Source organism: Cavia porcellus, unplaced genomic scaffold, assembly GCF_034190915.1.
Source record: "Cavia porcellus strain 051 isolate PalLab524CR breed Dunkin Hartley unplaced genomic scaffold, mCavPor4.1 scaffold_21, whole genome shotgun sequence".
Classification (NCBI taxonomy): Eukaryota; Metazoa; Chordata; class Mammalia; order Rodentia; family Caviidae; genus Cavia; species Cavia porcellus.
In genome coordinates, this window is record NW_026947504.1 from 40,258,270 (window position 1) to 40,274,780 (window position 16,511).

General features: G+C 33.6%; 1 protein-coding gene and 1 long non-coding RNA gene across 4 annotated transcripts in view; one reads left to right on the plus strand and one right to left on the minus strand.

Annotated features, from left to right (window-relative positions):
- Stard13 (StAR related lipid transfer domain containing 13) overlaps positions 1 to 16,511 on the minus strand; it is a 501,526-nt gene that overhangs the window by 413,625 nt on the left and 71,390 nt on the right. The gene's annotated exons all lie outside the window — the stretch shown is intronic.
- The window catches only part of LOC106025143 (uncharacterized), a 31,812-nt gene that overhangs the window by 6,118 nt on the left and 9,183 nt on the right, over positions 1 to 16,511 (plus strand). The window contains exons 3-4 of one of the 2 annotated variants that reach the window (XR_010041781.1): positions 516 to 641; positions 12,137 to 12,289. The exons of the other annotated variant lie outside the window; for it this stretch is intronic. This is a non-coding gene — a long non-coding RNA (uncharacterized LOC106025143). The remainder of the gene's footprint in view (positions 1 to 515; positions 642 to 12,136; positions 12,290 to 16,511) is intronic. 2 annotated transcript variants of the gene reach the window in all.

Genomic DNA, 16,511 nt, shown 5'->3' on the forward strand with positions numbered 1-16,511 from the left:
TTGTTTTGTGTTCACAAATAAGAGAAGTTTGGAAAATGGTTTTGAAGACTACTACTTTTAGAAAATTATTTTTTAAACCTCATTAACCTGCCACATTTATTTGTAGTATTTCTTTGTGTTAGGTCTTGTTTTCCCAAGAGCACTACCTATTTTATTTAACTGATACATATTTGCTTCAAACACAGAACATCAAATTCAAAATACACTTTAGGATTAAAGTGATTCAATCAGAATTGGGGAGTTTAATAAAGCTAGGGAATAGAGAAGTTTAGAAGCCTTAAAGCTTCCTGTATTTGGTATAACTAACTGAATGTTTATGTGTTCTTAAAATTCATATGCTGAAGTCCTAAACACTGGTATGATGATGGCATTAGTATTTGGGAGCTTTGGGAAGTAGTAAGGTTTAGATCAAATCATTAGAACAAAGCCTTCATCATAGGATTAGTGACAGAGAAAGAATAAACAGAGGCAGAGAAAGAATAAACAGAACGAACTTTTCTTCTGTGCCATGGCAGAGTTCCATCCAAGAAGTGAATCAGCTGGCATCTAGACTTGGGACTTGTCAGCTGCCAAACTACAAGTAATATATATTTGCTGTTTTAAGCCACCTGGTCTACTATATTTTGTTATAGCAGTCCAAGGTAAGACATTTGGATATTATTTCAAGTTCTAAGCATTTAATATGCAATAAGAAAGTGCTACTGAAATTGCAGGCAATGTACTAAAGGTAGTTACATTCCCTACATAGAGCTACCGTACTCAATGGTCTCATCCTGGTAAGTAAGACATTAATTATTAGTGGAATACTCTTAGTTTATTACATATTAGTTTCTAACTTCAAACATTTTCCTTCTGGTAGAACTTCAACTTAAATTCTCAGACTTTAATTTCGATTTTGTTAAGAAAAAAAAGTCTTGTATGGACTGCTGAGAGGCTTAATATTTTAAGGAAGCATTATTTTCAAAGAAAAATAACTAGTCTTCCAAAGAAGAAAGGCCTGGATGTATTAAGCCTACCCCTTTGCACAGAACCTAGGGTGGTTAAAAAAACAGCAACAACAACAACAACAACAAAAACATGGCAAATGCTACAACAAAATGTGAATGTGGAAGAAGTAAAAATGCTCAATCTTACAAACTATAGGTCACAAAAAATTACTTTCTTCATATATCATAAAAATTATTGCAAAGAATTTGAACAGGTCACTATAGCAACAGCGCAGAGAAAATTTGCCTATTTTGACTCTGCAAAACTAACGAATTTATTCATAATGTCACAGAGAATTCATTTGTACCCAATTTTAAATTCCCCAAATATCTCATTACTGATTTTAATATAAAAATATTTCAGAGTCAGTAATATCACCAGCTAAGTTACAGCTTTTTGTGGTTATGCTTTCATTAGACTGAGTGGATTTGCAACACATAAAATCAGAACCCTTCAAATAAGCCCCACATAATTAGATTATATTTAATTATTGTTTGGTTTGAATTCTTTCTATCTCTTTTATCTTGCAATCTGTTGACAATAGCTCAGCAGACTTAAATTTTTGGACTGATGGCATATTTTTTCATGCATTCAGTGCAGTCTTTAATAAGCCTTACAAAGTATTATTTCTATCAGAAGCTACTGCCACTAGCATTGCATTAAATAACTGTAAGTATCTCGCTTTTCTATTATTTCTTTAACCTTTTCTAGTTTTAGATTGTTACAGATGCACATACGCTTATAAAGATACTAATCCAAATAACTTGGAAGGAATTTTTTTATGGTTCTGGATTTCTAATGGATGGAAAATGAAAATAAACTCCTAAGTGCTAGGGGTGTAGATCCACTAAAGAATGTGTATTTGGAATTCTTGAGGCCTTGGGTTCAGTCTCTAGCAAAACCACATGACAGCCTGAATGTTGATTTAAATTAAAAAAAAAGAAAACTTAAAAATAAAGTTTATTTAGTTTGCTGTAGGGTTTATAATCTTTGTAGGAAACAGACATTTTGGGCACTGATAAAAAGTTTTTTATTTGAATGGTTTCTACTGTTCATTTTGCAACAGCTTGCAATTTAAAGATGTTTTGCTGTTATAGACTGTTAATGCCTGTGTCACTGCTGGAAATACTGTTTATCTTATTATTTTCTAGTTGCATAACTTAGAAATGCTTCTTGTATTTCACTGCATGTTTTTGTGAGTGACTTCAGATATGTGTTACGATTCCAAGCTATCTTCCTGAAATGCATTATTGACTTCTGCCAGTTTATTGAATTTAATACTATGAATAACTTCAGGTTGCCCTTCATTTAAATCCTCCTAAATTAGTTGCATCTCCCAGATACTTTCTTGTAATCCAAAGATATGAAAACTGTTGCACTAGAATGTTTTGGAACAGCACAAAGAATTTACAGCATTAGTAAAATAGTTCCAAAGGTACTCATTTAATAATTCCACCCTGCAGCTATTTGTAACACATAATATGACTAATGTGTTGTTATTTCTTTATGCTTAAATCACAACCAAAGTTGTAACATAATAAAATTTGGCCTTCCGATTTTTTAGTCAGGCTGACAGAACTGATTATCTTTTTTTTTTTTAAACTTTAACATTTTATTAAAATAAACTCATTTCAAATTTTTCAAAATATTCATAGCTGAGGTAACATTTTTTATCTCTTTCCTGAAAAAGTTTATGATCCATAATTTCCATTGTGGTCATTCCTCAGTTAACTCTAAATGATTGTTTAGCTGCCTGTATCTCTTTGCCAAAAGACTTCACTCACATTTTTTTCTTTCTTTAGAATAATAACCTTCCATTCTTTTATATCCAGTATCTACCAAGCAGTATATCCACATTACATGGCTTTTTCTCCATGAAGCCTACTGGAATTCTCCACAAAAAACAAAACAAAAAACAAACAAACAAACAAAAAACCTTTTTCTCCTGAGATTATGTAGTACTTATTGTACATTCTCAACTTCATATACTTTTTAATTAGGTACATTTAAAAAATTATGCACCATTAAACTTTGAAAGATCTAAGAATGCTATCTCGTTCATATTTGTATGCCCTAAAGTGCCAAGTAAGTTATTAATCTGCCTGTTAAATAAATGAATTAATTTAATCTAAACTGGTCCATTAAAAAAGAAATTAGGAAGCTGTGTTGGTATGATCAAAATTGCAAGTCCAGCCTGGGCAATTTAGCAAATTAGTGAGATTCTGTTGAGAGGAAGAGGAAGAGGGAGACAGAGAATGAGGGAAGGAGGGATGGAGGGAGAGGCAAAGAGACACAGAGCTGGGGATTTAGCTCAGTGTGGGGCCTGGGTTCAATCCCCAGGACCACCTCTCCCAAAAAAATTCACCTTCACATATACTTTACATAATATAATATCAATTAATATATATAGATAAAATAGAGTTTCTTAACATAATAATTGGAAGCTGGGAACAACCAGGGCAGAATTGTCACAGGGCAAAATTAGATTTAGCATAAGCTGTTAGAGGAGTCAGGAATGAATGTACTAAGATACTGCTTAGGTTTTTTTTTCAGTTTTATTTTATTTTTAACAGCTTTGTTCATTTGTTTAATCTAAAAAATATATTTAAAAGTTGTATTTTAAAACTTGTATTTGGTGACCCTAAATAGAAGACCACACTGATAATGAAACAGCAGCTTTGTTACCTTTGGTGAATTTTTTATGAGCTATCTAAAAAGATGTATCTGACAAATGTGTAATATACTTGATGACTCTAACTAAAGGGCCATGCTGGAAAGTTAATTTACCATGGAATTTGTGACCTTTGAGAACCGCTGTGATAGATGACTTGAGCCTCTGAACCCAGGAATGGCGTAAAAGGAAACATGAATTACCAGTAGGTCATCACATCACTCACTCATCCAGCCCAGGACTGAATAGATCTAAAAATATGCCACAGAAGGGAATGGTTATTGGCATTAACCTCAGTCATCAGTCAGTTAGGAAGTGTTAACTGTGCAAGAATTTTGTTAAGAATTTGATTTGTAATTGATTACTCATTTTGTCTTTTGAACTATAACCTGTAGGTTATATAGGTCTAGATTAGATGAAATGAATAAAGAAACTTGTGCTTATTTGTGTTAAAATCGTATCATCTGAAGAAGAAATCTACATGTGGCTGTATTCTAAGAGCATCAGATTTAAAGTAATGAATAGTGTACCTCATTTGAGTTGCTTACAGTAGGCCTTCCTGTAGAAAAAGGCATCATGAAGACCCCATGAAAGACGTGGCATAGGAAGTCATAACTCTTAGGTATAGCTGTTACGCTCAAGTGCTGGATTTTGGGGGGACCTGTGTTTTTCTGTGAGTTGGGTATTAATATCCTTAATGCTTTGGATATGAGTCATAAAATTTTAAAACATATTGTGATACCTATAGCTAATTTAAACTTTAAAATTCTGGTACCAAGTTGACCCCCATTCGAAGTCTTACTAAAGAATCCCATAATTACCACCACTATTCATGGCAAGAACAAATATACATGATTTGAACTGAAAACAAAACTTAGGAGCTACCATTTCACATATTAATAAGGGTCATTTCTGTTATCATTAGGTAGCAGCTCACCATTAGATGGTTGGCTTTTTGATCACTTTTGTCCTTTCTTAGTTTGTTGCCAGAATGTTTACTGACATTCTCTGAATAACATAAGGCTTTCTTTTTTGTAAAGGCTTTTCAAGGGAAATTTCCCAAATGAGGTTCCTTTAAATGTTTTCTGGAGGAGCAGCTGGGTGAAGACATCCATGGCCTAATGCTTGCTTTCTTCTCCCCATTCATCAAATTAGATGCTTATCATAAGACAAATACTGAGTCCTCCAACAATGGTATATGTGGAAGGTTGGAAAAAACGTGTTGGGCTTTTTTTGGGATTTGTTTTGTGTTTTCCTTTTCTTTCTCGTCCTCTTCCACCTCCTTCTCTTCCTCTTCTTCTTTTTGCATTTTCTTTGATGTATAGACGATGTATAGATTTTTCAAAGATGTATAGAAGGACATGAGTGACTAAATACAAATATTCAACTACCAGAATAATAAATGATGTGTTCCCTATGATGTGGTTTTTAAAAACATCACTCATATTTTTATTGGTAGATGGCCTGAGATCTTATGTCTTATTTTAGGTTTCCCTGATGAATTCTTTGGTACAGACTCCACTTCTGTGGAATAGATAAAAATTCCCAGTTGTAGTGTCTGGAAAACTCTTCTGTGCACATTTCGAAGGTCCTAGGTACTTAGTAGATTCATAAGGGCAAGACTTCTGATTCTTTCTGAAGGCTTGAAATTACAGTGTTATGAGTCATATCCATTAAGAAGGCCATGTAAGATAATCTACATTTAGAAATAGTGTAGCACTTAAAATTTACAGTGTGTCTTGTCGCAGTTACCAAGATGAATTGCTCACAAAGTAAACCAAGGTCTTTCCCTAAAATGAATGCCACAAATTACGCTTATTTTGTTTTTAAGAATGAAAGAAATGAATACTCAGATACAGTTAAAAATCAATGTAGCATTTGAGTACTATATTTTTTCTATGTACTTTATATATTAGTTGTGTAACTTAAGTGGCCAAATCTAAGCATCAGCGTTAGGACCTTGGACTGTGTTTCCTTCTCTTCTGAGCCAGCCAGGCTGCATTTCATGCCCATTGACATGAGGAATTATTCTGTGACCAAATTCACCAGACATCCAACAGAAACTTGAATAAGTTGCAATATGGGAGAACAGATTCAATACCCTTTCTCCCTTTTCCAGGAAGTTACAATGTTATTCAGGGCCCAGAAAAGAGATTTGGGTTTCTTCTTTGTTGAGATGCTTTCCAGCAGAGAAATAACTGCCCACCTTTTACAGTGGCTGGATTTTATAAGTGGGAGTGCTTTTCTTTGCTCTTTGCTTTTCATTTTTCCTTTCCTTTCGTTTTTTTTTTTTTTTTTTTTTTTTTTTTTTTTTTTCTTTTTTCCTCTCCCCTCTCTCTGCTCTTCTTTTTTGTTTTGTTCCTATTTTGCTGCTGGGGATTCAACCCAGGGGCTTGAAGTCCTGAGTGAAAGAATATTTAAGGGGATTTGGAAACATGCCTTTTTTACAGTAAAAAACACATTGCCATTAATCCCCCTCCAAATAGTTCCCCTTACTTTGAAAACACTTGTCTCCTGTTTCACATCACAGTAGTTCTAGAAGTTGTCTCTGGAGTTTTTTAATGGAAACCTAGATATTATTCAAAATGTTTATGGCAATTTTTGTTTCATAAAATCATTACAGTGTGGCCTAATCCAAGCTGTTCACTGAGTCAGGCACCTTGCAACTTTTGACTTTTTCATGAAGTCAAAATGACCTGAAATGCAAACATTTTGAGGAGGGAGAAGGAGGGGTCTATGGGTTAAGATAAATTTGGAAATCTTACATTTTTGAGAATTTCCCATAAAACTATGCTTATTTACCCAGTGATGTCTTTGGTGTTAGTTTTATACACTTGTCATTTCTTTCCCACAGTTGAGCAAACAGCTGTCAACTCAGTAATTCAAGAGAATTTATACCCATGTTTCTTTACCACTGGGTCAGTTGTACCAATATTGAATTCAAAATAGGGAAGAGATAACCAAATATTTTACCCATGTTGACCAAATTTTACATTTTTAGGGAACAGGAAAAAGAAGAAACGGACAGAGAGATGCCCAAAAGACCCTAAAATACTTTTCTTTTCCACATGCCATTCCTTCTGCCTGGAATGCCTCCGTTTCTCCTTGCTGGCCATACTGCCTATGCTCATGAGAGGGATTTGTAGGAATAAGTCAGTGTCAAAAATTCAGGACTGATCTCTTCAGCTGCAAAAGTCTTGTGATGATAGATGTATTTCTAATGTATTTTGATTTTATCATAGCACTTAGTCCAGTGAAGGCTTTATGGGGAACAGAAACTCATTAATTTTTGTTGAAAAAATTAATAAAATAGCAGATTAGTGAAGTTAGATAGTTTAAATAATGATGTGGAAGTATCCCTTTAAAAATTCAAATACTGATAACAAGAGAGTATTAGAAGTCTGGGGCTTTCAGAAATGATTTTATCCTGTGATTCCTCTCTCATTAATGCACTTAAGACTGTAACAAAAGAGCCTTCATGAAGAGTTAAACTAACTTGCCCTTTTGCTTTCTTCCATGTAAGTTTGCAGCAAGAAGACCTTCCATTAGCTGATACTAGTTGCTTGATTTTACTAGCTTCTTAAACAGTAAGAAAACTAATTGCTGTTCAATTTATGAATACACCAAGAAAAAGTTTCTATTATCATTTGAATATTTTTAGTTGAAATGTTTTAAACCTATTGTTGGTGCTGCTTTTTTGATGGTTGATTGCTGTAATTAATCTTACTTCAACTAATTCTTTCATTAAGAAAAGTGATAATCACATAATCTTTCACATATCCATGACAAACATTTATACCCCAAATATTCTTAGAGGACTCTTAAAGCTTTCCCACCAAATACAGGCTAAAAATAATATAGTGTGAAAGATTTAAATTTCATATGATGTAACATGGTTTAAAATAACAAACCAGAGTTGACTGGAATTTTGTGGAATCCTTTTCTCTGAAAGGCACTTGTAAAAGCACTTGCAGTGGTTTTAACATCTGAGTGCTTTAGTATCTTAATGGTTAATACATTAATTGCTGGTTTAATAGCACATCTGTCTGAATGGCAGCGGGATGTACTGATCTTTGAAACATTCGCTACAAATTTCATTATTTGATAAATACAACACCAAATATTTCTTTAGGGTTTTGTATTTTACAGAATGTCCTTTCAAATACATTTTATCATTTAATCTTTATGATAATTTTGTTTTGTATGCATGATTGTTTCTATTTTTTACTGCAGAAACATTCTTGATTAAGTGATTTGCATGAGGTACTCAGACTTGTGCAGAATAAACTAAACTGTGCAGGTACAAACTAAACTGGCTATATTCAACTATATAATATTTTATCAATGTGGTGATGATCATGAAGATGATAACTTTTAGTATATAGAAAAACAAATTCATTGTAAAACATGATATCTATTTTTATTTATTTATTTAAAATCCTTTTAATTCAAGGGTAAAAAGAAAGGAAAAAAAAAGATGGAGAAAAAAAACTACAACAAAATTTCCAAACACATCAACACACTGTATATTGCCATCCCCAAATCATTCACCCAGAGCACAGGACACCTGAATTCAATTGTTAAAACAATACCAGCACAAATCTTTTCAGTGAACTCAGTTAATATGATCTCATTTTAAAAAGGATTTCCTTTAATTATAAATATCATGGTGTAAAATACCAAATATTTCACCCTTTTGGATTTATCAACAAGAGGTTGACAAGGTATTTAAAAGAGAAAGAGGCCTGGATTTTCTTGTACACAAATTTTACCTGAATAAAAAAGTTGAAGGAAATTCCTAATCGCAGTATGCTATGAAACATAACCTAGTAAATAACCAGTGTGACTTCCATAACATAACATCCAGAGATAGACCCACGCAGATGGGATGTGGACAAAACACATGTGAATGTTTAAATTTTAAAAAATCATTATAGCAAAATATATATTGTCATTACCCCCACAAAATACTCTTCCCTCACTTCAGACACATCATTCTTCTACTTTCTAGATCAGTTCTAGAAGTTCTCTTTTGTAAGTATCTTTAGTTACATTGTTATGGCTGTCTTAGTTCACAATCATTTTGACTTTGAAAGATACCCAGAAATCTCTAGGTGCCAGATTTGGTGAAGAAAGTGGTAGGAACACACCATAATGCTTTTATTTAACAGAAATTGCCATAAACACTTTTGAGTCAGTTCAGGACATCAAGACAACTATGACAGTGTTAACTTACAGATATTCACTAAAGAGGACTTGTAAAACTTTCAGAAAGTGGCAAGAATGATGGGATAAATATGTTCAGATTGAGGCACAGTATCCTGAAGAAGAATAAAGCAATGTGTTTTTCACTGTAATAAATTTTTAAAATTTAAATCTTTGTATTTTTATATATCTGATCTTTGACAAAACTGTGAAGAAAATGCAGTGGAAAATAGTCTTCTCAATAAATTGTGCTAAAATGTCTAGATATCAATTTACAGAAAAACAAAATATATGATGCACAAAAATTATCTCAGAAAAAATTGTAGGCTTAAATTTAAAAACCACAAGTCTAAAACTCCTAAAAGGTAACATAGGAGAAAAATCAAAGTAACCTTGGGAATTATAATGGTTTTCTAGATACACAATCAGTGCAATAAAAAAGTGAAATTTATTTTTCTATACACTGAAAATTTGTTTTAATAATTATGTATATGAGTTGGGTGGGCAGCACTTGCCCATTAATCTCCTCATCCTAGGAGGCTGAGGCAAGAGAATTACCAGTTTGAGCTCAGCCTGGGCAATTTAGTGACTTAGTAAAAAAATAAAAAAAGAATTCAAGAAATAAAAGGATCTAGGATGTATCTCAGTAGGAAAGCTTTTGTTTTAATTCCTGGCATCTCCCACAAAAGTCTATGAATTAAAACATATTTTAAAACCCTATTTAAACCCATATTTTTTTTTTTTCATTTGAGAATTGAACTTGAGATTTCACATCGAACTACATCCCCAATCTTAAAAATTTTTAAAGTGTTGAGACAGGGTCTATATATATGAATTTTCCCTTTAATTACCCTGTCACAGTAGATCTGTAAAATTCTAAATAAAAACACTTGACAAATTTCAAACCAATGTTTTCCAGCCTGCCCCTAGGTCCATCAGTCAGTCTGTACAACTGTCGCCTCTTAAATCTGCTTCTGGCAATTGTTAACATTTTTCAATATGCAGTCTTTGGAAGAAGGGAAGTTTGCTAACTTTCCAACAAAAATATTAGTGAGTTTCCCGTTCTCAGTACTCAATATTACTTACAGCTGAATAACATTTCTGACATGATGACATTGTTTGACAGCTGGAATAGTGTCTTGATTCAACACGACAATTTAGCGAAAAGGCCAAATGTCAAATGAGCATAAGAATCAGTGATCTCATACTTTTTCATCTTGTTAGTTCCTTGCCAAACCAGAAGTTCAAAGAAGTGGGAAGTTTATTTTCATGAGGGTTGGCCACAGTAGGCTTCGCTCTCTGATATATGAATCCTAGTGCTTTCCCTCATTCACACTGGGCTCCCTCTTCCTGTGATACCTGGAATGAAATGGCTCTGACATGGTTCTTTTGTAAGACTGTACCAAACAGACAGAGTAGAGGTATGTGATGAGAATGACGTCCTAAAAGTATGCCTGTGCAGCTTTTCTCACAATTTCAGGCATTTTTTTTTCATTGTTAAATCTTGCAGTATAGAGTCTTTTTCTGATTATTATTAGAATTATGTAAAATCTTGCATGTTCAGGAGGCAGGTATCATGGGAGTTGTTTGTTTGTTTGTTTGTTTTTATTTAGACTGTCTCTAATATCAGTCCTATAAGATGGACATGTTTAATATTATTTTGAAGGCTGAGAGATGAAAAAATAATTTTATCTAATTTCTTATTGATAACCATTCAGATGCCCTTAAATTCTAAAGTTTTACACATCCTAATCATAGTTGGCTTTTAAACATTCTTTCTGAATATCAACCTCAAATCATTGTTTAAAACCATTCCCTGTTTAGATCAGTGCTTCTCAAACTTAAATGTGCATGAGAATCATTTGAGTACAGGATCTTGTTAAAGGCAGATTCATTAGGCCTGAGTTGTATCATGAGAACCTGCCCTTCTGACAGCTTTCCAGATGCTGCCGGTAGTACTGAGCTTCAGACTACGTGACAAGGCTCTAGAGCTTCCTTTCCTGATACAGAAGCTCATAGGCACATGTGGCGAATGAGCACTTAAAATGAACTAATGTGAACTGAGTTGGGCTTAAAGTATAAAACGCATTCCAGATTTTGATGGTTTAGTATAAAAAAGAAGAATGTCAAATATAATAGATTACATACTGAAATGATATTTTTAATATATGAACTTGAATATAATATACTATCAAAATCAATGTCATTTGTTACCTTTTAAAATTACTATAAAAATTTTAAATTTGTGTATGCATTTCACATATTTCCATTGGACAAGCTAGGCGTGGTGACACGTGCCTGTAATTCCAGCACTCAGGAGGCTGAGGCAGGAGGATTGCTGGGCGTTCAAGTCCAGCCTGGGCTACAAAGTGAGTTCAATGCCAGCCTGAACTACCTAGTGAAACCCTGTCTCAAAACAGAACAAAACAAAACATTTTCATTGGACAGTGCTGCTCCAGAGAATCCTCTTGAATCTTTTTCTATCCATTTATTGCTCAGCATAGCCTTGCATTGTCAAATGTGACACAGTGCTGTCTGCACAGGAAGCTTTTGAAATCCAAGCATACATATCATTCTTCATTGTAGGTGATTATGTCTTTCCTGCCCTTGTTTCAGCAACCATAGAAAAATACATTTTAACAAATCTTCAGTGGTGACCATTGAATGAGTTTTGAACCCTAAACATTTGCTTTGGCCTACTATAGTATACTTCAAAAGTTCTTAGCACAGAACATTTTATTTTACTTTATGCACAATATGTTTTAAACAGGAGGGGCTATATTAGTGTTTAGGTCCATCACAGCCAACCTCTATGCATTGCTCATAGTACTTATGGTTTGCCTGGCTTCTGTCCTCTCTGTTAAGGGAATTTTCAATAACTGTAGTATAAAGCTAATCAAAACATAATTAGGAAGGCAAATTCCTATAAAAAACCATCATCTAATGCATTTCAGAAAAGAGATTTGAGGATTATCTGTACCATCGATTTCCTATTACAGGATAATTAAAAATGGATTGAAAGAGAATTGCTTAAAAATAAAAAAAGGTTACTACTTCATTTCAGTACTTTCTCATGACTGAAACAAGGGACTTCTAAAAGTCCTTGGCTGGAAAAGTAAAGAATACGTCACAAATGCTGTGTCAGAGATTTGAAGAAGCATTTACTCATTGTTAATTTGAGGTTCAAGGAACACTGCTCTCTAGTATTTAATGTAGCATGCAGTTGCTTTCATCCATCATTCATTCACTCTTTTCTTCTCTATCTTCAACCAGCTCACAGGCTCAGACCTTCAAGAAGTAACTTCCTAGGTGCCTAATAAATCAAGTGCTTATAAATCAGGGTTCAGAAGGCAGCCCAATATAAAGGACAGACACATGAAAATTCTCAAGTTTCCAGGCCATCCTCTTTTGCTTCTAATCTCTGAGGTAATCTGGTGTTCACTCTATTTTTCTGACCACTCATGAATCAGTGTCATCATGTAAAAAATTTCAAGCTGGGTGTGTAATCCCAGTGTTTGGGAGGTGATCCAGGAGAATTATGGTGAATTTGAAGTTAAACTGGATTACACAGTGAGTGTAAGACCAGCAAGAAGTATGTAGCAAGACCCTGTCTTAGAAAATGAAAAACAGGATTCTTCAATTTTTATGTACAGTTTTCTCATATGTATTTTCATATATTACATACTTCTGTAGATCATTAAGTGTTCCAAATTATGTCAGAAATATAGCAGCAGTGTATGTATATATGATGACTAATACATTGCTGAAACAATAAAAATAACTATTCCTTTTGCCTGATATATGGCAGATAAAAAATTGAGTAATTTAATAAATATAAATGCTAAACAAATACCCAAAAAAAAATTTCAGAGGAGCTGTAAACGTACCTAGTACTGAAGTTCTTGAGAAGGCTTAATATTTTTTCCCAGTCAATAATTACAAAAATATTTACTGATACTAGTATAACAAAAAGTTCTATAACATTTAATGTGTAGGCTAAGGCTTTAATTCTGTGGTAGAGCACTTGCCTAATATACATGAGACTCTGTGTTTTATTCCTAGTACAAAAAAAAAGTTTAACATATGCAATTTTTGTATTCTAAGAAAAGCTTGGAACTTTGTGTTCATTCTGTTTTAAAGGCAGGCCTTACTCCTATCAGTAGCAGTTATCTTAAACAGCTTGCCAAGTTACTCTCTTACCTGTGGAGTCAGTGCCAGCCAAGGGCTTGCGAATAGTCAAAATCTTTGTTGACAAGACATTGAGGCATGTCATTCATCTGCCCACCTTGTCTTACAGATGAGAAAGTTTTAACTAATAATGATTTGGAATCATGTTTTAGGATCTTTATTAAAGAATACTCTACCAATGGAACTTTATTTGTTCATGGTGTGTGTGTGTGTGTGAGTATAATGCTAATTTAGAATTGATTATCAATAAAAATGTTTATTTTCATGTGCTTATGAACCTATCAGTGGATTTTGATGAAATCATTTATGCTTTACTAGAATATAAGCTTCAAGGGGAAGGCAACTTGCCTTTTTTCAGGCTTGCACCCCTTCCCATATGCTCAATAAAGTTTTCTAATTAAATGTTATCTGTAATCACATAAGCAAGGCATGAAGAAATGGAAAGGCACTTTTATTTCTAGCTTTTGCTTCATCAATGTTACCAGAACAAATTTAAGGTTCCTCATTTCTGAGAAAAAGGTAATCTTGATATTCCAATGTAATGTATCCTCTGAGAAAAAATGATTCTTTTCAATTTTTAGAAGCCACATATGGCTATGCATTTGAGGAGCTTCCTCTAACCAGATTGCATACATGACGGTCGTTAACCTAATGATGACACTGAGACAGGACAAAATTAATTTCTTGTCCTAAAATATAGATTTTTAAGACTTCATCTTTTCTATCTACAACCTCTCAACATTCTGTTCTGCAATAACTAAGCCCAGTGGCATTCATGTGTAGATTCAGCCTCTAGGCAATCTTGCCAGAGTCAGAAAGAATTTAAGAAACTGTTATGATTTGTGTCTAGATGTCTCCCCAAAGCCTCACACAGTCATGAACCAGATGGTTCAAAGGTGGATGAGTTTGGAGGGTGTATACCAAATTAGTCCACTGATAGGTTTGGCATAGTTCTGGCAAGGATTAAGGGTGTGTACTCTAAGGGTAGGTAGCCCGCGTAAAATATAAGGGACAGAAGGAAGCTAATGCTATCTTGACTGTTTGCTGTGGGTTATTTCTCCTCTGCCCTGCCCCTCTGCCATGTTGCCCTGCCCGGCCAGTCAACTATGTGCTGAGCCAGCTAAATCTTTGAGAGGCAAATAATTCTTTATTTGTGAGCCAAAAACCTTTCCTCCCTTAATTTTGGGTGTCAGGTATTTTGTCTTAGCAATGAGAAAGATAATTTAGAGATGGGCCTTGCTCAAATTTGAAGACATACATTCTCTCAACTTGAATCTCAAGTATCAATTTCTGTTTATTTCTGAGGCAAATCCTTCTTAAATTATCCCATCACCACACATATCCCAGTATCTGAATTGGATATGCATGTCTGAGTTCATCAGCCAGAACCTCTCATCCCTCTGAAGATCATATTAGTACCCATTTCCTTTACCTAGTGCTGGCAGATCCCTTTATTGTCAGTTGTGAGCGATCCTCAAATAGTACCTGCTTCTGTTTCCTGGAATGTCATTTTATCTGCTGTAAATACTCTCACTATAGTATAAGCAGGTGAAAAAATCATGGACTCTGAATCAACCTGACCTGCCTATCAGTCCTCACTAAGTTTGGTTCAAAGGATGGGTTTTGTCAAAACTCTTACTACCATAATTAATCATTTCATTTTTTTATTATTTTACAAGATCCTGAAAAATCATCTGTAATAAGATAATTTGCTAAAATTTTAAATTTTGGAGGTATTTTTTTCCAGAATTTACTAAAACATTTGGATTAATTTTAAAAATTCTCTTTAAAAACTGTGGTAAAATATACTATTTTAAAATATGTAATTGAGTGCATGAAGTTATATTCATTTTGTATAACTATCAACACTATCCATCTCAAGAATTATATCTTTGTAAACTAAAACTCTATCCATTAGAAAACACACATTAGTCACTCCTCCCCCACAGTCCCTAATCCTTCCAGGTCATGACGACCACCATTGTACTTTCTGTCTCTATGGATTTGACTACCCTAGGTATTGCATGTACTGAAATCACACAGTATTTGTTCCTTCTGATTATTTTGCTTTGCATAATGTCTTCAGTTGTATAGTATCCATGCTATAGCATGTAACTGGATTTTTTCCTTTTAATGGCAGAATCATCTGTTGTATGCATATATTACGTTCTGTCATCTATTCCTTTGTTAATAAAAACTTGGGTTGCTTGTACTGTTGGCTAATGTAAATAATGCTGCTATGACTATGAATTTATAATAGTTGCTTATGTGCATGCTTTCAGTTTTGGGGATATATACTCAATGGTAGAACTGCTGGACCACATGGCAAGTCTATCTTTAATTTCCTTAGAAACTTTCATATTTTTTTAGGATCTCACATTTGCATCCTGCCATGATAATTTCCTGTGTGTGTGTGTGTGTGTGTGTGTGTGTGTGTGTGTGTATACACTTGAGAGACAGCAGTAAAATGAATGCATATATGCTGGGGTTGTGAGGGATGTTATTTCTTCTATGAAAGAAAACTTAAGTATGTTGATGTTTGGGCAAAGAAAAGTACATTACAGCCAGTTAGGAAGTTAAATAAAGAAACTTATCCAGCCAGTAAAATCAAAGTATGTGGGTCATCTCTTAGAGAATGCTTCAGCAATCCACAAAATGACTTTCACTTTGTCTCACTGGCATAATACGACATTTTAAAAGATAAGGCTATTATGAGTTGAAAATAAAATGGATCACCAGGTTTAAATGGTTGTTTAAAAGAGACAATTTAAATTATGAAAGCAGAGTTTGAAATCTTGTAAGGTTATAAAATAAATTGATAATATATAGAAGTTATTCTTATTTCTATTATACCTAAGTCTTTCTAAAAACATAGTGAAAATCTTCAATTTAAGATAAATGAGGTATGCATATATAAGTGGAACCCACTTTAAACAATTAATTTGTTGTGTACCCTAAAGAGTTTCCCATACCAAGTTATGGTTTATTGCAGAAAGATAAATCAGCAATTTGGAAAACTTCATTTTGTGTTAGTATGGCACGGGTTTTAGCAGTTATCAAATAGTTAGATTTTAAACACCAGTGATTTAATCATACTCTAAAATACTATTCTACAAATTGTTTCAACACATCTTTGTTAAACAAACATAGCTTCTAACTGGGCTTCTACAAATGGCTGCAATTTGCCACTAGAAGAATAGCCAACTACTGTTTAGTACTAAATTTTATTTATCTCTGGAATTTGTAACTGAATTTCAAATTAACTGCTTTTACAGATATTAACCAATTAACAAAATCCAAGAACTATCAGTGAACCATTACACAATGTGTGAATTGATAGTTAACTCCAAGCTATGATTTGTTAAACTCATTGCTATTGTTGTCATTAGGATTTTTTGTAAATGAAAATGCTATATACTTAACATAGAAAACCAACAAGTTAAATTTGTTTTAATAATTT